Source organism: Zingiber officinale, chromosome 9A (assembly GCF_018446385.1).
Source record: "Zingiber officinale cultivar Zhangliang chromosome 9A, Zo_v1.1, whole genome shotgun sequence".
Taxonomy (NCBI): domain Eukaryota; kingdom Viridiplantae; phylum Streptophyta; class Magnoliopsida; order Zingiberales; family Zingiberaceae; genus Zingiber; species Zingiber officinale.
Window position 1 is genome coordinate 75,506,505 of NC_056002.1, and position 25,560 is coordinate 75,532,064.

A 25,560-nucleotide genomic window follows, 5' to 3' on the forward strand; every position below is an offset into this window, starting at 1 on the left:
TGAATTAATCTGGACCGTTCATTGAAGATAGGGCAGATCTGGGCCATCCAGTGATGATCTGGTCGATCCGACTTAAGGGAGAGTAGATCCAGACCTTAGATCAAGATCAGCACCTTCAGATTGGATTTTGGGCAAACTTTCACCGCTGATTTAGCTCCAAATCAATCCCAGCCGTCCGATCAAATCCAGATCTGATTCAAAAAGAGAAGCTACAGTGCTATAGTGCCTTCGTCGATTCTCCACAGTGCTGTTCTTCGCGTCCCGCGGTGTTCTCTGAGATTTCGACCCCATCTCGAATTCTAGATCAATATTCCGACAACTTCATCGACGACGACATTCTCAGTGCTTGCGACCAGCATCCCGCCATCTGAGCTCGCTCAAAGGTGGTCCTGCGGTGAGAATTCTGCTCAGCAAACCTCTACTTCTGCCGCTGTCGATTTTGAGGTGTTCCTCCATTCGATGGTTCCGTTTTTCATCCGAGAGCATTGGCGGCGTTCCCCACTGCTTCTGAACCATTCCCGACGACAATCCATCCACCATCAGCTCCATTTCAGATCTGAGGTTGCAGTCGCAGATTTGTAGATTTCCTGAGGTTGGCAGCATCGATCTTCATCAGATTCGTTTGGAGTGGTCTCCGATGGTGCTGGAGAAGGCTGAGCTGAGTTCAGTTGCTGAGGTTGTCTTTCTCTGATAATAGTTGGAGTGTTCTCTGCTGTTTCCTGGTGTAACGGCAAGGAGAAGTTGCCAAGAAGATTGGTTTGGTGTTGAGATGGTTTAGGGTTTCTTTTATGCATTCTTTTTATTGTTGGTAGATTTATTTGGATTCAGTAATCATAGTTTTCTTTTAGCTTAATTGTTTTAATTCCAATGTTTGGAATAATTTAGTTTCAATTGATTTTAAAGTTGTTATTAATCTTGCTTTAGCTTAGGATTAAGTATTAGTGAGTAATTTAGTTTTCTGTAGTTTAAGTAGCTTTAATTTCAACCGTAGTGTAGTTTCTTAATTGCTTGCATTTCATTTGCTTAATTTGGATTTAAAGCTTTAAAACCCCCATTTATATGTTAAAACCCCAAAAATAGGAATAAAAGATGATCCTAAGATTACATCCTACAGTTATTTCCTCGAGGTTCGATCCTGGGCTCGTTACTACAACATTATCATTTAGTTAAGGGGTTCAGTGGAAAATTAATTGTTAATTTGATAAGCCCATTCGTGACACGTAGAGTTTTAAGCTTATCAGTTACCCACTATGGACTTATGTTTTCGTGTTCCATGTTAGTATGCTTTATTCAAGTAAAACAGCATGCATCACGTAGCAAGTAGTAGATGTTAGATCAAGTTATGAATGCTAATACATGGTTCACATGATATGTTTGGATATATGCTCTATGATAATGGACATGCTTCTATGATAACATGATTATATGCTTTAGTTAGTCTAGTTTGTTTAAAAAAAAAGTACAAAAAGATTTATATACTTCTACTGCCATATATGCATGTATGTATGTTTTAAGTAACTCCGTCCTTCTCCCCCTTTCTAAGTGGTGGGGAGGGCGGGCGTTACAATCTTATTCCTCAATTGTCCATCATTTGTAAAAGATTGTCGGTTCTCTCTTGCAATAGGCAACCGGCCTAGGATTGAAATCTATACCTAAATGTGATCAATTAGGAATGAACTTATGTTGTCCTTACACGGGCTTGCCTGTCACGTGCGTCCCTCGCATAATCAACATACGAATTCATCACTGATCAACCGCATCAAGATATAAAGATTAATGCACACAATCTATCCTACCTCCTTGAATTATCCTATTTCACCCTCAAGATCGTTCCTCAAACGTCTTTACACGGGCATGTTCCTATCACGAACGTCCCTTGGAGAATCGAATGAGATACAATCTCAACAAGATCCACAAGATATCCAAACATCCAATCAAGCATGGTAATTAAGCCCTAATCATAACAATCCATACAAGATAGAATGAATATAAATAGGGCAAAATCATAGAAATAGAAAATTGGCACATCGACAAGAGTTTTACATCAAATCATCCTTACAAATACTCCCTCCATCAAATCTACTCCATAAAATAAGGGAAGAAACCCGAAGAAAAGTAGATTACAAGCATTCTTAATCCCCTCAAATCCAAGAAAAGAGAGAAAGAAAACTTATCTACAAAGAAGAATATCTTTGGATCCAATCCTTGCTTTCTCGGAGTTTATTCGGTGAAGATCCACCCTTAGATCGTCGGAAATCCCTCCAAGAATGGTAAGGAACGCCCCAAATCTTGTTTCCCTCCAAAAGGGAGAAGATCACCTCTCAAAACATGAAGGAGGTTTTATATAGAGGTGAGGTTTGGGCGCCACACAGCCTCGAGGCACGGCCGTGTGAGGTTCACAGTCGTGACATCTTTCATGACCCCCATTGCATGGCCGTGTAGATATACACGGCCTGGACTGCTTCTGCCTCTGGAAACCTGGCACGACCATGTGGTCTACACGGACAAAGCCCTCTTGCTCACTGGAAACCCTCCACGACCCGTGTGGTGTACACGGCCAGGGCTTCCTTGGTCTTTGGAAATCTTACCTGGCCGTGTGGTGTACACGGCCTAGCTCCATTTGGCTTCAAATCTTGGCACGACCGTGTGAGGTTCACACGGCCGTGGCAATTTCCTCCTCTGCTGCAGCCACACGGCCAAGGATCTCCACACGGCATGGGCAACCCCCCATGGTAGGGTCGTGTGAGGTTAAGGAATGACGCCTTCCTCTCTAGCTTCACTTGCAGATTTGGCCTCGAACATGAATCCTTCACCAAATTCGACTCCTGTGTACAGAAAATGTACAAAAGTAGATCTCTGAACAAAAAAAAGTAAATATTCTAAAAGGAAAGTTGGAAGTATGAAAATACGTTGACAAAGCATGTACAAAATATGTGAATGTGCGTCCAAACATGCATAAAAGGTGTATATAATCTACACACATCAATAATATGTCTATTTGGATTTACTATTTATATGGTTAGAAACATATGTTACTTTTATGTGATAAGGATAACTTAAGATTTTATAGTTTCCACATAGGAAGTTATTTAAAGTATGTAAAGAAATGTTTATTTTGTATAAAAATAAATTGATAATTATAATATTTTTAAGTTACCTAAATGGTCATGAAAATTATTATGCCAACAAAAAAACATGTAAGAAAATTTCACATTATCATTTATTTTTTTAAAAAAATTATCATAAACCATATTAGTGATCCATTTCTATCATGAGCGGAAATATACTAGATCCTCTTATCTAGCAGATCCATATGAAGGGAAGAAACAATTTTCATGGCAATAATCTATGCTAGGATGCATGATAGGATTATACCTTTGTTGCGTGCCCTTTGCAATCCCGACAGCAACCTTTTTTTTGGATCCAGATCTCAGCGCATTCAAGCGTCCGTGCCTCTACGGTATCCACATGAACATATCCTTCGTTCGTCGCACGAATGAAGCCTTCGGAGAAGAACCATCTTCTTGTGATAGCAAGAAGCATGGTTTGGCCAAACATCAAGAATCGGCCATGGAAGGAGGAGGAAGAAGATGGAATCTCAAGAGTCACCTTTTTTCATCTAATGAAAAATAAAATCCAAAAACCTATTTATATTCATCTAATGAATACCAAGGGTTTTTTTGTCTCTTTGTATTCCTTAATGGGTTGGATTTATTATATTGGATTAACCATTAATCCAATAACCCAATAAGTCTAACCCATTGAGTCTAACCCATTAATCCATTGTGTTTAATTTGGATTGGACTCAATCCAATGAGTGGGTTCATTTGAGTCTAACTCAATTAGTAACCAAAACGGCCTAATCATCTCATGATTGGCTCTTAGGGCTAATTACTAACACGAAACTCCTCCAGCCATGAGTTGACAGAGGAGAAATCCAATTTGGGTGAGTTTTAGAGTTGAATTTCAATTCTACTTTGATTTGATTTGTTAATTGATGATGTTGTTAAGTTTGTTTGTATATGGATTACTAAATATGAATGTGAATTGGAGGAGAAAATGATTGTGTTGATTGAGGATTATTGGATTTGTTGGATGATATGATTAAACCTAAACTAATCATGTGGATGGACTATGTAGGTTGGGTTTATGATGCCTAATAGTTGATTCAAGTTAGCTTAATCCAGTGTAGTTGTGATTCTTTGTGGATGGGTTGATCGATTGATAATGAAGTAACTGAGTTTTAGATTGATTATGCTTCTAGTATACTCTAATTGGCGGTTAAATGGTTAGGTTTGCTTAATCTATTTAGTTATGAAATTAGAGTTTCATTTATAAGTTGATTTCTCTAGTTGAATTAATTCACCAAGATTTTATCTACGAAGAAGTTTTGGATTACCAAATGGAATGGAAACATAGTTACCTAATCGAATTAGGATTGAGTTTTGGGGTTTAGCTAGCTGTTGTATATGTGATAAGCTAAACCATATACCATATTATTTGCAGGACGTTGATTCGAGATAAGTGTATCGACGTGAGATTTTTTACCATGATCGACATATAAAGGCAGGTACTTCTTTCTTTATCTCTTTAGTACATTGATCTTAGTGCATGAGCTAAATATTCAGATAGTTATTGTGTTTATCCTGACTCCACTCTTATTTTTCTTGTGCTTAATGCTTATCCACCCGATCTTTGAGCTACTCATTTCTATATCTATACAGTCTCTCTTGTCATCTATGATATTTCACAGATACTAGATACTGTGCTTACTTACTTGAATGTTGTTTATTTACACACCTTACTAAGCATGCTGGCTTCATGTAGCATACCTAATTTCTATTTATATATATATGATGACTGCTACATTTTACGCATCATGCCATTGCATGCATGGCGACGACCATTTCTACCTTGTGGTTGAGAGGGTCATTGGCTAGGGCCACATGCTCGGCCACTCATGGGTAGTGGTAGCTGAAGCGTGCCGCTTGTCCTATCGTGCTCCCACTTGCTTACTCATGGATAGTGATAGCTGGAGTTGCGAGCAGCAGGGACCCCCGTCGCAGACATAGCTAGTTAGCTACTATGCAACTGTACCCTCGGCCAATCGAGAGTAGTGGTAGCTGAAGTGGTGTATAGTTTGTCACTGACCTGACCTATCGACTATACAGGGGTCATGGTGCAGAGGGGTGGGCGGGAGTGACCATCCGTGCATACGCTGTTATTACTATACCTGCTAATGCTGTTGCTTACTTATGCTGATATGCTTACATAGGTTTAGATATATACCTATGGTATGTGTTTAGACACTGGCTTACTTATTGTTAATATGTATATACCTCACATGTTACTCATGTAGTTATGAACAGTACTGTAGCAGGTCTTTGCTACTGCTGACTTTCTATTACTAGCCTAGGATATGGTTTCAATTATGGACACATATTATGATATCACTGTAGTATCTGCTATTTTTCCTACAAGACTGTATACCTTGTATCTCTAGTTCTTTATTATGTTCATGTACTATCTATCTATTACCCACTGAGTCCTAGCACTCACTACCCCATAAACTGGTTTATTTCGCTAGGTAGCAGATAAAGGATTTATGGAGTCACCTTGAGATCCTGTCCGCTAGTCCCATGTCACATCGAGCTTCTCCTACCATTAGTGCTTCCATTCGCATTATTGGTTTTGCACTTGTTCTTGTATTTGTGTATTCTTTTATATGGAGTTTTGTTTTATGGAATCTTGTATTTGGTTTGGTGATGATGTGTCCAGCCGAGCCAGCTCGCAGTTAGTTATTTTGTTTGTTTCATGTTCGTTATTTTGTGATTTCCACTGTGTTATGTTTCAGCCATGTGGGCTGACTATTAACTGCATTGGTTGTGATTATTTCAATCCGTGTTGTCTACTTATAAACTGCTGGTGTGTTTATATCCAGCTGTGTGGGCTAAAGTATATAGCTGATGAGTATGCTTGTGGATGTATGTATATATACTTCAGATTGTCATTGTTAGAGGGGATGTGCTGTCCGATTTTTGTTATTCTTGAGGCGTGATAGTTGTATCACATAAGTATTAAGCAACTACCATAATCAACCCTGACCATAATTGAAAATAGAGCTGATTGACTAAGTATCATCATGCTGCACCAAGTAAATGAATACCTACTAGACAGGTATAGAAATAGATACACAATCCAACTAAATTGGAGAGTGTCAATCCATGACGTATTAAAGGTAGTCAACACAAAAGATAAGATAATCACCAGAAATATAACTTCATTTCCTATATCTTGGAGATGTCCTACAGTTGCCTAGTCCTAGAACTCAAAAGTCACATCAAAAAAACAAACCATAAAATCAGAAACATGTATAATAGACCTCGTAAACCTGTGGCTCTGAAACAAATATCAAGCAATCAAAAATTGGGATCAAGGACTAGAAATCAATGTGGAACATGATCTTGAGAGATAAAGGGTTAATTTCTATAAAAAATGGATTGTTTACAAAGAATCTAAGAAACAAAATTCCTATCTTGGAGTATTTAATAGAAGCTACGAAATAAAAGTTTATTTTTAGGATATGGGTTCATATGGAGTAAATGGTGAATCTATTCAGGTCAAATTTAATTTTTTTCCCCCAAATAATTAACTCTTCCATATAGTATTTTAGAAAAGCAGACCATGTTGAATTTCAACCAATATCTTTATATTATGGTTGTTACTTTGCTTTGCAAGGTTATATTTGCATCATCACATAACAAAGTTTTGATACATTATTTATGTCTCACTCAAAACACAAGGTTAAACTTAATATTTGCATTGTGACTCTTAAATTTCAAGTGAAATGGTAAGCTAATAAACTAGAATTTATAATTTTTTTATTGAATCAAAAGTATCAAAATAGTAATCATTGATTAGCTCAGGAGAAGTTCAATGTATTGATAGGTTATATTTATATCAAATATCAAAATTTAAAATTTTCTTTTAGTTTGTATTTAAAAGTAAGTTTTTTCATGTATTGATTGAAAACTAAGGCATTTAATGTTGAATTTAATGAAACTTATAGTCATCTATCAACTTTGTATCATTTTTGAAAATTTTGATGATGTTCATGTAACTTTGTGATTTTTCAAGAAAACCTTTCTTTGAAACTTTAAAATTTTTAGTGATTTGTATATTTTTTTCAAGCAACATAGGGTTAAACTTATGTTTTCATTTAAATATATATGGATAATAATAATAACATTTTTTTTTATCAATTGTGATTTTGTAAAAAAACTTATGTTTTCATTTAAATATTTCATAGTATTGATAATTTTTTTATTTATTATCATTAATATATTTTTTTCATTATATCTAATTATTTAAATTATCAACTAAATTTTAGGATTTTTATAGTAAAAAAGTTGAATAATTACAATTTAAAGCATATTTTATATTAAAATTAATAATTTTAGTAAAAAAAAAGTGATGCTATTTTCACACTAAATTATATGTAACAAATATTTTTATTATAAAAGGTGATTACGCTCACCCTATGAGCCCCTTACAACCAGTCCCTAAGTTATATAAAGGGAGGTAAATCACGGGATTAATTTATAGCCTGCCGCAAAGTGGTTAGGGGGTGGAAGGGATTTTTTTTTTCAAAAGGATATGCACCCTCGGAGAATTGGTCCTTTGCCCCGTACCTAGTCTGCCCCCCTTTAGCCAAATGGGAACCTCGTGGGGACTATAGTTACCAAATCTTGACACTTATAGGCATTGTTATAATTTGTTAATTGAATAGTTTCTTATTTACTTGTTCATTGCATCTTTTATTATAGCTTTATTTAAGTTAATATTAATATAACATATAATATAGGTTAGTATATTCTTAAGTTTACTAATAAAAATTTCAATAATTTTTCAAATGATAAATTTATTTTTAATTTAATTGCTTTTATAGAATGTTTATTCATTTTTGATAGACTCAATATTTCTATTAATTTTTTAAAAAATAATTTGAAGTATATTATCTCATATCACTTAAATATGATTCATTCACTACCTCAATTAGATATTTTTAAAAGTAGTTTATTTAAGATATAATTATTTCTTATAGATATGACTAATCATACTGTCTAGGGGGATCCAAGCAAAGCCAACAATGCATGTTACGATTTCCAATTAATTGATTCCTTGGGAAAAATATGCCTTGTCCTTTTTCCGCAATTTCAGCAAGTTGGTTAACTGCATATTAGTAAATAGAAATGAGTACTCTTAGTATTTGTAATTTACTAATCATACACACAAAAATAAATATTTTGTATAAAAACTTTGAGATTTAAATTTAGGAACAATAAAGATAAGGTGATTATCTAAATATGTAATGCCACTTAGTTTCATAGCATCTTTCACTCCGATGCCTTGAGATTTATGCTTTCAAACAATGTATGAAAATAATATTAATAACTTACATAGTAATTCAAAAAAATCAATTCCTGTCGAAGACGGTGTAGGAGCAAGCTCTCTAGATGTTGTCGGAAAAATAAAAATGGATAACATAAAGAGGATTGCTAAGCTAATTTTCCTTGTGTCCATTATCATGTCTCTAATGTTAAGATGGATGTGAAACACAAACTTGATTAGCTTTTAAATTTAATTGAATATTATGTCCATTTGGATCTACTATTTATAAAGTTAGAAACATATGTTACTTTTATGTGATAAGGATAACTTAAGATTTTATACTTTCAACGGAGGAAGTTATTTAAAGTATGTAAAGAAATGTTTATTTTGAATAAAGATAAATTGCTAATTATAATATTCATTAAGTTACCTAAATGGTCTTGATAATTAAGTATGTAAAGAAGACTAACTCTAGGTAGGATTGAAGTCAAGGAAAGACAAAGAGGGATTAACAATTTGGCAGATGATCAAATATTGCAAGAGTAAACTCAAGGCAAATGGAAAATCCTAGAGGAGTGAAATCTAAACAAGTGGAGAAGTCCTAGAGTTGCAAACTTTTAGCAAGTAAGGAAGTCCCAGAGGTCAAGTAGACTAGATACTTAAAAGGGGAGAAGTCTTGGTAGGTCAGATAGACTAAATATTATGTAAGTAAGAAGTATATGTGTTTTAAAATTAACTGTCTTTCAAATTTTTTGGATGATCAACTAAGGTTTTTGGTAAATTGAAGTTGATTGACTAGAAAAGGAGGTTCAAGTGATAGGATGATGCAATGAATATAGAAAACCTCCATATATTGAGTGCACACAAGGTGGAGATACACATTGTGCTAGGTCAACGACAAAGTGATTAGGTAAGTGAATGATCTAGTCAATGCAAGATGCACTATGTATCACGATGAGAATCTAACGTGGAGAGTGTCTAGTACACTTGAAAATAGGACGTGTTTAACTAAAAATTAGATAACAATTGAAAATGGTAATTGGACAACAAGAAGTTTTGAGCAATTTTAAACATGATCAGGTCAACAAGACATCAATTATGAAAAATACTTTAGACGAGACTTTAGAATAAACAATCTTTCATACATCCTCCATTTACTTTGCTACTGTTTCTTATGTTCATCCTAGGATTGTAATGTTCCATTTAGGATCTACATAGGACAAGCCAAAGCAGTCTACAACAAATTCATTTCAATGTTTGACAAGGATAAATGTAGTACACCCACACTAAGAAATAGGTTGTTGAGTTGAACCCTAAGGATCGTGAACCACATAAAAGTTTTGGTAACCATATTGTCATGATAAGATTTAAAACTCAATTTAATTATCAAACCCTTGCTATGCTAATTTATCATTGGGAAGACTCGAGTCGTTTCCCGACAAATGTAACTGTAGGATGATAGTTTTTAGGATCAATTTATTTCTTTGGGTTTTTTCTATGCTGTAATTAGGGGTTTGGATTTGGGGTTGCTAAGACTAATAAATGAAAGCCAATGCATGTAATTAAAACACTAATATAATATAAACTACAATTGCAAGGGAATTAAAGGAAACACGAAGCATTCAATGAACTTACAACATTAATAAAACCTAATCTAATCTAACCTAATATCTTCTAAATAAACGACAAAAACTTAAAAGATTAAATGAAAGAGAGATGATGTTAGGAGAATGCCTATGGAGATGGACCGAATCATCTCCCCCTCTAATTTGATTAAGTGAGGTGAAGATGGCCACCCTTCCTCTAATATGAGTGAGAGAGAGAGAGAGTGAGACAGAGAGAGAGAGAGAGACAGAGAGAGAGAGAGAGATGATGTCAGTTAAGTGATGAATGTGGATTGTTGAAGGTTCCTCGGGAATGGAGCAGACTCCCCTCTCTAATCCGAGCAAGAGAGGTGGAGATGACCTTGATAGATCGCATAGTCATGATACAATTTTAATTCAAATTAATTACTAACCTAACTATACTAATACAATATATGATAACTCAGATCATAATTCACAAGGAATGTAGTCGGTGATTTCTAATCTTAGGATCAAGTTATTTGTCAATGGGGATATGGGTTTTAAGTTGTGAATTCTTAAGGTGAACAATGAAAGAAACCCTAATCTAACCTAAATTATCATAGCAACAAATTAAAGAACTCAAGACATTTAACGAAACCTAGTATGATCTAATCTACATGCATTGAATTGAAAATAAAGGAAATTATAGTATAAATGAAAATGACTTATGGCATTTGAAAAACACGACATCTAAACTATCCTAATCACTACAATCTAGGAAACAAACAAGAACAATAATGTTATAGAACACCTAGCTACAAATCAACAAAATTAAAACTCAAATAGGTTAAAATTCAAATGCATAAGAGATAAAACCAAGCATCCTATTAACAACTCAATTTCATGAAAAGGAGACTACACCTTGCAAGAAAAGTGATCTCCAGATCAGAATTGAAAGCATACAGATCAAGCAACAATGATGAAGAAGAAGCTCAGATGGTTGAATGAGAGGTTAACAATGATTTGGTGAAGAGGGGAGGATGTTGTTATCCAATCAATCGAAGAAGGTAAACGCCTTTCTTCTCCTCAATGGATGAAAGCTATGGAAGATGAAACGCTGCCAAAAGGAACCAAGGTGTGGCTGAATTAGTAGAAGAAGGCCTAATCGGAGGGATTGACATTGAGAGGATTGAGGAATAAGGAATTGTGTTCATGATAGAGATGGGATTAGGTAAGGGAATCCCCTTGAACCTAGTGGAAGAATATCTTGGTGTCACATAATGTGAATGAAGGTAGATTGTTGGAGTTCAGTGGTAGCACGCGAATTAAGTAGGATATCTTCTGAGCTTCTCGGGTGGTGGCTGAAGAATTGATGGACTAGAAAAAAAAATCTCTAGACCTCAGTGGATGAAGGAGATGAGATATAATGGCCAGTATCGATGGAGATGGTCGGAAAACTAAGGAGTTCAAGATACCTCAACCATGAACTCCTCTTGACTTTCAGGTGGAAAGCTAAGGAGTTCAAGATATCTGAGTGAAGTGATGTACTTCCTGTAACGCCCGCCCTCCCTGCTAACCCTAAGGGACGGGGCTACGATACTCTATGTACAAATAACAGCGGAAGACTTAAAATAATTTTCTTAGTTTAATAAAAACTTTTCTTTTGTTTTCCTTTTTATCAAATCCAAACTACACTATCAGTGCCTCAATAACATGATAACAAATTTAGTAGAAACATAACATCAAGTCACACATATGGTACTACAATTCATGATACCAAAGCGTAGTTCTTTAAAAGTTTTAAAGCAGGTTCTTATTTGGTTGCCTAGCCACCGCCACACACATCTCCTTGCCTCTCCTGCTGCTCCTCTAGCTCATCCAGCTTTTTCCTTTATCTGTGGTACAAGGACAGTAAGCTGTGAGCACTCATGGCTCAGTAAGTTCCTTTCCTACTCACTAAAACCGAAAATCATAATATAATCAAAGAATGTCTCAACATGGCATCACTTCAACTAGTCATGACATAATGTAATATACTCTTTTAAGCATATCATGCAACATGAAGAAATGATAACTAGTCATGACATATCATAGCGTAAAGCATAGAATGAAGCATAACATAATCGTATCTAATCATGGCATATCATCATAAGGAGTCATGGCATATCATCATAAGGAGTCATGACATATCATACACATGAACATATCATGGAACATAACGTAATCATATCTAACCATGACATATAAATCATCATAAGGTATATGCATATGATTTTGAAAAACATGCATCCGAAAAACATGTGTATGTCTCATGATCTTTAAAACCATTTCTTCTTACATATATATATATATACTTGAACATAATCTCAACTTAAAGGCGATCCTGGCTATGTACCACTTACATATTGCGCGCAACCTATGTAGGTCCAAGGTAGCAAGTCTTGAACCCTACAAGGCAAACATACTAGGCCCGAGTCTTACTCCATCCACCTAGGGGCACTTAGGAGTCCATCCCTAACGAGGTCCGAGTCTTATTCCATCGACCCCGGGGCGCTTTTGGAGCCCACCCTTGGTACAAGCCATATAAAGTAAAGTACATGTCATACTTATACATATCATACATCATAAAAGCATGCATCACTTAGGAACACATCATATCATAAAAGTATGCATCACTTAGGCATACATCATGTCATAAAAGTATGCATCACTTAGGCATACATCATATCATAAAAGTATGCATCACTTAGGCATACATCATGTCATAAAGGTATGCATCACTTAGGCATACATCATACCAGAAAAGTATGCATCACTTAGGCATACATCATATCATAACAATATGCATCACTTAGGCATAGATCATAAAAACATACATATCTTAATCATAAAGCATATCATCAAGCATGCATAATTTAACCACATAGCATATCATGAAAGCATGCATATTTTAAGCACTAAACATAGCATCAAAGCATGCATAATTTAACCACATATCATAACATAAGCATGCATCACTTAGGCATACATCATACCATAAAAGTATGCATCACTTAGGCATACATCATATCATAACAATATGCATCACTTAGGCATAGATCATAAAAACATGCATATCTTAAGCATAAAGCATATCATCAAGCATGCATAATTTAACCACATAGCATATCATGAAAGCTTGCATATTTTAAGCACTAAACATAGCATCAAAGCATGCATAATTTAACCACATATCATAACATAAGCATGCATCACTTTCAGCTCATATCATATCATCAAAGCATGTAAAATTTACCCACATATCATAACATAAACATGCATATTTTGAACTCATAACATATCGTAGAATTTCTCATCTTGTATAGTTCACAAGCATACATGTCTAAGCATAAAAGTGTATCATGTGTTCATCCAATCATAAGGAACAATGTAACATGATTAATTTGGGTACTAAGCTTCCTAATCCCTTGGGTTCTTATCTTGGCCGAAACCCTCTTAGGTGCCAATTTAGGTTTTAAACAACATCCAAGCATGTAGAACCTAATTCATCCACATATCATTCTCATAGGAAGTATTATAAACAAGATTTACTTAGACTCTAAGTTCTCCAAGTCCTTAAACTTCATTTGGCCGAACCTTAACAAGTGTGAAACAAGGTTCTAAATGACATAAAGCATGGAAACTTTAACCATATTTATAGCATTCATTTCAAGAAATATGGTAAGCACCATTGAGTTAGTTCCTAAATTCTTTAAGCCCTTAAATTTATGTCTTGGCCGAAACTTACAAGTACTCATTTAGGTTTTCAAGAAAGCATACAAGCATGTGAACTTACTCTAACATCATGTATAAATTCATCAATGGCATCATACAAGTGGCCATGGCCGAAACTTCCCTTAGCATCAATTTAGGTCACTAACAACATATAGGATGTGAATTTTTAGCTTTCTACATTTCATATTTCATGGAGAGTGACATGAGCATGTTCAATGTAAATTCTAGGGTTTCTAGGGCATGTATCCCTTCATGGCCGAGACCTTAAGGTGTCCATTTGAATCATAGTTAAATATATAAGCATGTGAACACAACAACATGTTATCTCAATTTCTTAAGAAGCATCTTTAACACATGAGGTCTAAATTTTTAGGGTTTCTAGGTCTTTAAACCCTACATGGCCGAACCTCATCAAGCATAGAATTTGTTCAAATGGCATAAAAGCATAGAAAGTCATAACACATTTCATAACATGTATAAAAGTCAAGCACTATAAGCATACATTTAAATTGTGTCTTAGGTTTCCTAGGTTTTTCCTTTCTTTATCTCATAGCATATGTTTGGCCGAAACCTTCCAAATCTTTAAACTAGGTTTTAGGTGGCCTAAAGTATGGAAAACCTAAGCAAGTTTTATGTCAAAAATATCAAAGAACTATACATATAAATTTGGTTCACAACAAGCTAGGACCCTTGTGGTCATAATTATCATATATCATGCAACCAATTTTCCTATACTCTAATTAAGCATGGGAGCATTAAACAACTTTCATTCCTTATTGTCATGGAGGTTTTGAGCATGTTAAAAATATGTTTAAGATATTCTAAGCCATCCACCTTACCATGGCCGAAATATTAAGAGTGGTGTTCATGAGTTTCTATCAACATACAAGCATGCAACTTCTTTAAGAAAATCTATATTCTATCATATAAACATGGTGAGTTTAAATTCAAAGTATTCCTAACCCTAAACCCTTCCTTGGCCGAAACTTGTGAGTGGGATACTTTTGGTTTCAAGTAACCTTCAAGTATGAAAACAATAATGGATCCTTAACCATTTATTTAGAAGGTTTTGTGCAAGTTAGGTAAACAAATAAATTCCCTAGCCCTTATAAAACCTTTTTGGCCAAAACTCTAGGGTTAAATATATCTCTAATCCAACATCACATATATATAAAAATATGAGAGAAAACCTTCTTACAAAGCATAGAAAAATTTTCATGAATCAAGGCTTATTTTAAACATTCCTAGGATCACAAGTCCTTCCTTTGGCCGAATTTTTCACAACTTTGTTCTAGGTTTTAAAATCCTCATAAAATCCAAAAACACATCAAAACTACTTGTACCACAGGTGAGGGGATACTTACATCCTTTTTGCTTGTGGTTCTAAAGTGTGGTGATGGAAGAAAGGGTCTCTTCTTCTTGTTCTCCTCCTTTCATTTCCTTTGGTAGCCCTCCTTTGTATCCTAGGAGGAACTTTGTTTTGGGGGCCGAAAATGGAGGAGAGGGGGCTGAGGTTCTCGGTGATGGAGAGGAGAGAATCAGAGAAATGAGAGAAAAATAAAATCTTCTCTTTACATGTTCCCTTTTATGTTAAGGGGGAAGAGTTAGCAAAATTGGTTTTTGCTTTCCTTCTCCCTTAGCCCTTTTTTTTTCATTTTCATTTTATTTTATTTATTTATTTGTTCTCATCATTCAAGATGAAACAAGGGGGAATGAATCCCCTTAATGGTCCTCTTTAAGTCACGGCAAAAAGAGAGAGCAAGAGGGAGAGAAAAGAAGGAAGGCAAGTTGCCTTTCTCTTGTTCTTTTCTTGTTTTTCTTTTGGCTAGCTTTTACTCTCATCCTTATCATGAGTTTCCCTCCTTTGCTATCAATATATTATTCCTATCCCAACTGGTTATTACCCATTAATCCTATCATTTACATCATGAGAGGTTCAAGGTTCAATCCTTGACAACTCCCTATTTTTATTTCTTTTTATTTCTTTTTGGTTCAACATTCTACTAATATTTTTCTAAGGCAAATTCATCATTCTCTTATTTTATCTTAAAAGATTAGTGGGTGTTACACATCCCTTGTTAAATCTCATTAATGATAGTAAATCTCTAACAACATGAGATAGTAACTGCGTGGCTTATAGTACCCAAACAAATTATTCCTTCACCATTAGTCTCGACGAATCTTAAAGATGGTTGGTTCGGGGGTTACAAGGTTACCACTCTTACTCAGTCATTGAGTATAGCGTTATAAGTGACCAATGAGTACATGTCACAAAGTATGTCAAATATCATCATTCTAGGTACTCAAATATCCACCATAAGGGAATGATAATCCAAAGTCTAAAGGGTCAAATAACCTCTTGACTGAGAGTCAACCCATTAAGAGGGCATCTCCATAACTCTCATATTCATGCTCGTAAATGTCCTCCGACAAATATCGACAAAAGGTTGACCACTCTGATCTAAGATATAGAGTTCAGGACCTTGGGTAAAAGATTAAGTAGTCAAGTTCTTGTGCTACTTGATGCAGATAATGTTAGTTGAGTTGACTAACCGTTGTCTTGTAACCCATCATACTATGATTGCTCCAGTTGAGGTTCAGGAACCTCTAGTGATGAGCCATGCACACAAGGGTAGAGGAGAACTATCATTATATAGCTTGTTGAAATAACTGTTAATCGACACTATGCCCCTCGATGATCATCATCCGTTATTTCCACTTAGTAACAGTTGGATTTTATTTGTGTTAATCAATTAAAACCACCTTCTCTATATCATTATGGGTCATATATCTCTATGTACCATCAAGGTTATCTAACCATATTCAATCTGTCCATGAGTTAGGATCTCCCATGGAATAGCGTTAGGTGAGTCGACTAATCATCGTCTTATTAACCATTATGCTTCTACTCCTTATTTCAGGTTCAAATACTCCTGACAATGGGGTATGCTAAAAGAGGTAGAGAAGTACTCTCTTTTAAAAACACCTCAAAGTAATCACCAAGTGATTTCTTGTTCCCAAAAGTTGTCTTCTTCATTTTCCTTCACGTGGTGCCTAGTCACAACAGGATAAGAAACAAACTTCATCATTTCTGCACCAGTACAAGTTATATATCCAAATATACTCACCAAAATATACACCCTAGTAACATTTGTTGTATAATAATGCAGCAAAATAATAAATAAATAATAAGGTTATTTGAGAAATAATATTATTAGATTTTTCAGGATTTTTTACAAATTTTTTGGGATTTAAACGGAGTCCATATAACTCGTTTTGAGGGGATGAATCGGTGAGGCTAGGTGGAAGCCTGTTTGGAACACCATTTAAGTGGGAGTTGATTAAGGAGTAAACATAGACTTTAATTAAAGCAAACGTAAGGTTAGATTAATTATCCTAGATATAAAACCTAGCTTTCCTCTTTTCCACTATCATTTTCGCGATTCCTCATTGTAACGCCCCGCCCCTTCCTGCTTAAGCTGACGGGGTTACTTATCTTTTCTTCTTAAAAACAGCGGAAGTCTTATCTATAGTATATTTTTTTTCTTTAAACTTTTCCTTTACTTTATGGATAATAATAAAAACATTTCTTTGATCAATTGTAATTTTGTAAAAAAAACTTATGTTTTCATTTAAATATTTCATAGTATTGATATTTTTTTTATTTATTATCATCAATATATTATTTTCATTATATCTAATTATTTAAATTATCAACTAAATATTAGGATTTTTATAGTCAAAAAGTTGAATAATTACAATTTAAAGCATATTTTATATTAAAATTAATAATTTTAGTAAAAAAAAAAGTGATGCTAGTTTTACACTAAATTATATGTAACAAATATTTTTATTATAAAAGGTGATTACGCTCATCCTATTAGCCCCTTACAATCGGTCCCTAAGTTATATAAAGGGAGGTAAATCACGGGTTTAATTTATAGCCTGCCGCCAAGTGGTTAGGGGGTGGAAGGGTTTTTTTTTTCAAAAGGATATGCACCCTCGGAGAATTGGTCCTTTGCCCCGTACCTAGTCTGCCCCCCTTTTGCCAAATGGGAACCTCGTGGGGACTATAATTAACAAATCTTGACACTTATAAGTATTGTTATAATTTGTTAATTGAATAGCTTCATATTTACTTGTTCATTGCATCTTTTATTATTGCTTTATTTTATTTAATATTAATATACACTATAATATAGTTTCGTATATTCTGAAGATTACTAATAAAAATTTCAATAATTTTTCAAATGATAAATTTATTTTTAATTTAAATGCTTTTATAGAATGTATATTCATTTTTGACAGACTCAATATTTCTATTAATTTTTAAAAAAATAATTTGAAGTATATTATCTCAGATCACTTAAATATGATTCATGCACATACCTCAATTAGATATTTTTAAAAGTAGTTTATTTAAGATATATTTATTTCTTATAGATATGGCTAATCATACTATCTAGGGCGATCCAAGCAAAGCCAACAATGCATGTTAAGATTTCCAATTAATTGATTCATTGAGAAAAATATGCCTTGTCCTTTTTCCACAATTTCAGCAAGTTGGTTAACTACATATTAGTAAATAGAAATGAGTACTCTTAGTATTTGTAATTTGATAATCATACATGCAAAAATAAATATTTTGTATAAAACTTTGAGATTTTAATTTAGGAACAATAAAGATAAGGTTATTATCTAAATATGTAATGTCACTTAGTTTCATTGCATCTTTCACTCCAATGCCTTGAGATTTATGCTTTCAAACAATGTATAAAAATAATATTAATAACTTACATAATAATTCAAAAAAACAATTCCTTTCGAAGAAGATGTAGGACCAAGCTCTCTAGATGTTGTCGGAATAATAAAAATGGATAACATAAAGGGGATTGCTAAGCTAATTTTCCTTCTGTCCATTATCATGTCTCTAATATTAAGATGGATGTGAAACACAAACAACTATTAAAGATGGATAAAATAAATGGATAGCTTTTAAATTTAATTGAATAATTGTTGAAGTTCCGCAAGTGTACGAAAATGTTGTAAGTAATAATAAAAGATATCGTATCCATAGGGACTTGAATAAGAACTGAAGATGTTTCAATGCGAATTAGCCAAACTATTTAATTGTTTTTCAAAAGCTAAGTATGACTATGAAATGTAAACAAGAAATGAAAGAATAAGAAACAAGAATAAGGGTGACGATAAAGGGAATGTACTAGGAGTTTTCGTTTCTTTGTATGGATTATTCCATGTAAATGATCTACCTAATCTTATTCCTCAATTGTCCATCATTTATAGAAGGTTGCCAATTCTCTCTTGCAATAGACAACCAGCCGAGGATTGAAATCTATACCTAAATGTGATCAATTAGGAATGAACTTATGTTGTCCTTACACGGGCTTGCCTGTCACATGCGTCCCTCGCATAATCAACATATGAATTCATCACTCATCAACCGCATCAAGATATAAAGATTAATGCACACAATCTATCCTACCTCCTTGAATTATCCTATTTCACCCCCAAGATCGTGTCAAACGTCCTTACACGAGCATATTCCTGTCACGAACGTCCCTCGAAATATCGAATGAGATACAATATCTACAAGATCCACAAGATATCCAAACATCCAATCAAGCATGGTAATTAAGCCCTAATCACAACAATCCATACAAGATAGAATGAATACAAATAGGGCAAAATCATAGAAATAGGAAATTAGCACATCCACAAGAGTTTTACATCAAATCATCCTTACAATTACTCCCTCCATCCTATAACAAGAAATCTACTCCATAAAATAAGGAAAGAAACCCGAAGAAAAGAAGATTACAAGCATTCTTAATCTCCTCAAATCCAAGAAAAGAGAGAAAGAAAACTTATCTACAAAGAAGAACGTCTTCGGATCCAATCCTTGCTTTCCCGGAGTCGATTCGGTGAAGATCCGCCCTTAGATCACCGGAAATCCCTCCAAGAATGGTAAAGAACGCCCCAAATCTTGTTTCTCGCCCCGAAAAGGGAGAAGATCCCCTCTCAAAACAAGAAGGAGGCTTTATATAGAGGTGAGGTTTGGGCGCCACACGACCTCGAGGCACGATTGTGTGAGGTTCACAGAACCAAAGTCATTCCCTTCTCTGCCAATCTTACATGACCATGTGTGGTACACGACCATAACATGCATCTTCAATGACCCCCCTTGCATGGCCATGTAGATCTACACGGTCTGGACTGTTTCTGCCTCTGGAAACCTAGCACGACAGTGTGGTGTACACGGCCAGAGCCCTCTTGCTCACTAGAAACCTTGCACGGCCCGTGTGGTGTACACGGCTAGGGCTTCCCTAGTCTCTGGAAATCTTACATGACCGTGTGGTGTACACGTCCTGGCTCCATTTGGCTTCAAATCTTGGCACGACCGTGTGAGGTTCACACGACCGTGGCAATTTCCTCCTCTGCTGCAGCCACACGTCCATGGATCTCCACACTACCTGGGCAACCCCCCATGGCAGGGTCGTGTGAGGTTAAGGAATGCCACCTTCCTCTCTAGTTTCGCTTGCAGATTTGGCCTCGAACATGAATCTTTCACCAAATTTGACTCCTGTATACAGAAAATGCACAAAAGCATATCTCCAAACAAAAAGAGTAAATATGCTAAAAGAAAAGCTGGAAGTACGAAAATACGTAGACAAAGCAAGTGCAAAGTATGTGAATGTGCGTCAAAACATGCATAAAAGGTGTATATAATCTACGCACATCACACCCCCAGACTTAAACCTTTGCTTGTCCTCAAGCAAAATGCCGCAATCATGATTCATGTATTCAACAATGTATCATAATCCTTAATGCACTCTCCTAACTCTATCCACAAGTTTCATTAATGAGCATGATCATAGAAATAAACCTAGTATAGCTTAAGCATAAGTCTCTTGTGCATAGTACAAATAAGTAACTCAAAACTCTTCAAGTTTCAATCTTTGTCCTAGTCAAGTCGTCATCCAATTTGAGTTCTTAATGTTTCCGATGATAGACACTTACCTGCCACACACTTGGTTCATATTTCTCAATCAACCCAAGGTCTCAAAGGCGTGCTCGATATCAGGAGAACCATAGAAGTCATTTCCCAGTAACCTAACTAGGTCTCAAAGGGGTAACTTTCTAGTTTCCACTCACGACAACTATTTTTTAAACACATGAGAGTTTATAGGCACATAAGTTGGGATATTTTGATTTTTCCAAATGAGTTTTTCATGATTCGAGCCTCATCTAGTAACCAAAATGAAGTTTGAGAAATCACCATGGAAACCATGTACTAAACAAATAGGATGAATCATGACTATTTCAATGATATCAACTATTCAAGCATCAAGTCAAAGTGTAGTGAAAGTAAGATCCTTAAGGTTAGGCCAAGACTAAAACTTATTTCTAATTGATACTTAGCTCAAATCATGCTACTCAAGATAGAGAAAAGAAGTACACTAAAAATACTATCATCATTTACAATATCATGAATCATGATAAAGAACGTGCTAACAATTTACTTTAAGACAAGAAAACATAAAAATGGAGTTTGATGTTCTCAAGATGCATGCCACAAAAAATCAAAACAAAATGCAAGACATAAGCAAAAACAAAAACAAACAAAGCAAATCAAATGCATCCCCCCAGATTTAAACTTTTCATTGTCCCAATGAAAACTAAAAACAATGTGGAGTAGATTTTAAGAGAAGTTACCAAGTGATGAGCTCCAAATGGTTGACATTCATGATTTTAAAGATACTCCTCAATCCAATACTCACATTCCTCCACAACTTTGAATTCTACAACAATAAGATAGACAAGAAAAATTAAGTAGAGGATACATGTTTATTATAAAGAGAGAACTAAAGACATAAAGGAAAATAAGGAAAATAAACTTGGGTTGCCTCCCAAGAAGCACTTGTTTAAGGTCATTAGCTCGACCACCTCATTAAATGCATCTAAATCTTGCTCTTGGAGGGGTAAGATATTTCAACACCCTCCTACCAAGGGCTCTTATTATGGAGGGAGCTTTCAATATAGGAGTTAAAAAGTGAAGTATCACTCTCTCCATCTTTGTCTTCTTTAAAGTTCTTTCGGGTGGTCGAAGACGGTTCAGATTGAGCTTCCAATTATTAGCCCAAGTGAAATCTACACATGCAAAGAAAATACAAATATCCCACAAACAAATTAGATAAGATAGGGCCATAACCTTATTAAGAAAAGCAAAATAAGAAATAAAAACTAAATCACATCCAACAAAGTCAATGATAGGTACCTCTATAAAATTTTTCAAAAGATCACAAGAAATACTAACCTTACTTTGCTGAGAGATACCTGAAATTTCTAAACATGTAGAAGTGAATTCCTCTGAATCAAATGACGATTTTGGCTCTGGCTCAGGTGTTGGTGATATCAAAGATGGTGATTCTTGAGACTCAACCATATCTGCATGAGTCCCTACACATTGGTCCACAACAAGCTCAATCCTTGCAAATCTTACAGCATCTAAGGATTGTGTGGACAAAGGAGGTGATTCTTGAGATGCTGCTTCCACAACACAGCTCCCTACACATTGTTCCATTTCAACATCATCAACACAAACATTAAAAAATAAACCAACATCAATATCCTCAATAAGATAATCAACTATAGGTGGATCAATAACTTCACTTGCAGTTTTAAGTTGATCTACCACATCACATTCATCATCTGAAAATTTAATTTCACAATTTCAAATAAAACCTGGAGGTAGATCTAAAAACTCATTATCCACTGCATTATCATCACAATCCTCATCTGAAGAGTCTTCAGATACACACTATGAAATCTACACTCAACCTTACCAGTATCACAAAATTTTTTAAAGTCATTGTTCTCATTGACCCCCACTAACCTTTATGGAAAAGGAACCCTTAGCGAAGGTCTTGGGGAAGGTACTTCTAACTTCCCATATTCCCTTTTAGCTTGTGGAGGAGATTCAACTTGCTTATCTAGTGTTGGTATGATCAATCGTTGAGGAAAAGATACTTGTGGCACTTGGGAACCTCCTGGAATAATGGAATTGAGTTCATGTGGTTTTCTATTGTTCTTCTCCTCAATTCTAAACATGTCCTTCTTCAGAAATTCTTCATGATTCTTGCCAATTCACAACTTAAGATCATTATCATTTTCACTAGATCTTGTCTGCGAAGGAGGGGAATCTTCTTTAAATCATTTTGAAACAATACTTTCAATCTTTGCCCCCAAATGTTTGAACTCCTCATTCTATGACTTGTGAATTTCAACATTCTTGGGTGGTTGAACTGCATTTTGTTTGACAGGCTCTCTTGTATTTATGACTTTCACTTCTTGAATATTTAAGGGAGATTCCATCCAACTTTTGCTCGACCATCCATGGAGGTTCAATGCCACTTGATCAATTAATATATAAGCTTCTTCTATACTTTTGTCCATAAAAGAACCTCCAGCTGATGAATCTAACAAGCACTTATTTGAAAAAGAAATTTCCCTATAGAATATGTGTAAAATCAGCCATTTCTCCAAACCATGATGAGGGCACTGTCTTTGGAGACTCTTGAATTTGTCCTATGCTTCAAATAATGATTCTCCATATGCCTGAGCAAAATTCGTAAAGCAATTCCTCATATACACTATTCTGCTTGGAGGAAAAAAATGATTCAGAAATAGCTTCTCCAATTGTTCACAACTTGTGATGCTTTGAGAATAGAGAGAATATAACCATCCTTGCTTTATCCTTGATACTAAAAGGAAATGCCATCAATCGAACTGCATCTGCTGGCACTCCTTCACATTTCACCGTATCACAAATCTCTAAAAATGTTTCAAGATGCAGATAAGGATTTTCTGATACTTCTCCTCCAAATTTGTGACCTTGTATCATGAAAATTTGTTAGGTCTTTCGAGCTGCAAAAACCGCTTTTTGCGTTGCGAAAACCCCGAAATCCCATGCCACTGGATCTGTGCGAATATTAAAATTTTCATGTACGGGTTTTCTAATCCTAGATCTACTTTGGATCTACATGTTTAGGAGTTTATACCTTTGATGCGAAGCCCTTCGCTTATCCCGCTCGTCCAAGAAGATGCCAGATCTCAAGGGTGTCAAGTGAACACCTCTCTATGTGTATCCACATGAACAATTAGGTGGAGAAGAAACCTTAGAGTGTGCTAGCACTCTTTGAGGGTTTCGGCCAAGGAGGAGGAGAGGGAGAGAAGAAGAAGCAAGGAGGAATAATGATGATCGATTATGAAAATAAGAGTAAAAAATGGCTTAAGTATTTTCATCTAATGAAAATACTTAATGCTCATTAACACCATTAATGAGCCTCATTAATGAGCCTTAATGAATATTTAATGAATATTCATTCTTCATTAAATGGACATTTTGAAACTAATTCAAAATTTGAATCTAAAATTCAAATTGAATTCCATTTATCAATGAATTCAAAATTCAATGAATATCATCATTAAGCCTCACTTGAGTCTAACTCAAGTCTAGCCTCACTTGAGTCTAACTCAAGTCTAACTCAATCAAGTCTTTCTCAATTAATCTAATTTGTATTACTCTCAATCCAATTCGGTTCATCACATGAACCTAATCCTCTTGGTTCATCATATGGACCAAATCTTCATCTAATTGTCCTTTGTGTGTGACCCTATAGGTTCTTGTAACGTTGACAATGCTCCCAAACTCATTTAGATGTAATGAGTGGTATCTAGCAACACATCATTACTACCCAAGTTACAAGAATGTTGAGATCCAACATCACCTTATGACTACTAATTGTGACTCTTCCCAATATATGACAATGTCCTTCTATCCTTGACATCTAGATTGATCAATGTGAGGCATAGACTGTGTCATCCTCTAATAAATCTAAATCTTGAACTCCAAGTAGACTCACTCTAATCAAATGAGCTCAATATCTCATATTGACTCATTTGGGCATGACCATGCACTTAGTGGTCTCATTCTATCAAGAATAATGATGTCACTCCCGTCATATAGGAGGGATAGATCCCATCTACATCACTCACATCCCTCCGCATAATTTGTTACATACCCAGTAATCGCCTTTATACTCCACCCAATTACGGGTGACGTTTGACGAATCCAAAGTATGCAACTCCTTATGTAGAGAACCATGGTGACTTCAGGTCCAAGGACTCGTAGTCATACTAATAGCCACATGAGAAAGTATATGACACTCATATAATGATCCATGATACTTTCTCTTGGCGAGTCATTCAGTATACATTCTCCAATGCATACCCATGTGTCAACTTGATATCTCTATATCCATGACTTGTGAGATCAAGTCATCGAGTTGACCTACATGCTAGTCTCATCGCATTAACATTGTCCCTAAATGTTAATACTTGACTAGGAATGATTAAGAATATCGTTCCCTATATCATCTTACTCTCGATTCAACCAATCGATTGACATAGATAAGAACTTTCTACTCAAAGACGCTATTATACTTAGTTATTTGGCACCAATACAAATAAGTATAATAAACAAAACAAAAGCCTTTATATATATAGGAATATGATACAATGAGTCCATACAATAATCATCATATGATTGGCACTAGGGCTCTAACTAACAATCTCCCACTAGCACTAGTGCTAATCAGTGTAGGCTCTAAGGCCCAATGACCTAGTGTGACCATCATATTTTCTCTATGCCAAAGCCTTGGTCAAGGGATCAGTGATGTTAGCCTCTGTGGGTGTTAGTTAGAGCCCTAGAGATAATCATTTGATGATTGTATTATGAACTTGTTTTATC

General features: G+C 35.1%; 1 non-coding gene across 1 annotated transcript; it reads left to right on the forward strand.

The window, feature by feature from the left end:
• Positions 1-23,292: 23,292 nt before the first annotated feature.
• LOC122022054 lies at positions 23,293-23,398 on the forward strand. Its single transcript, XR_006122803.1, has one exon. It is a non-coding gene; the product is annotated as a small nucleolar RNA R71 (small nucleolar RNA).
• Positions 23,399-25,560: the final 2,162 nt, after the last annotated feature.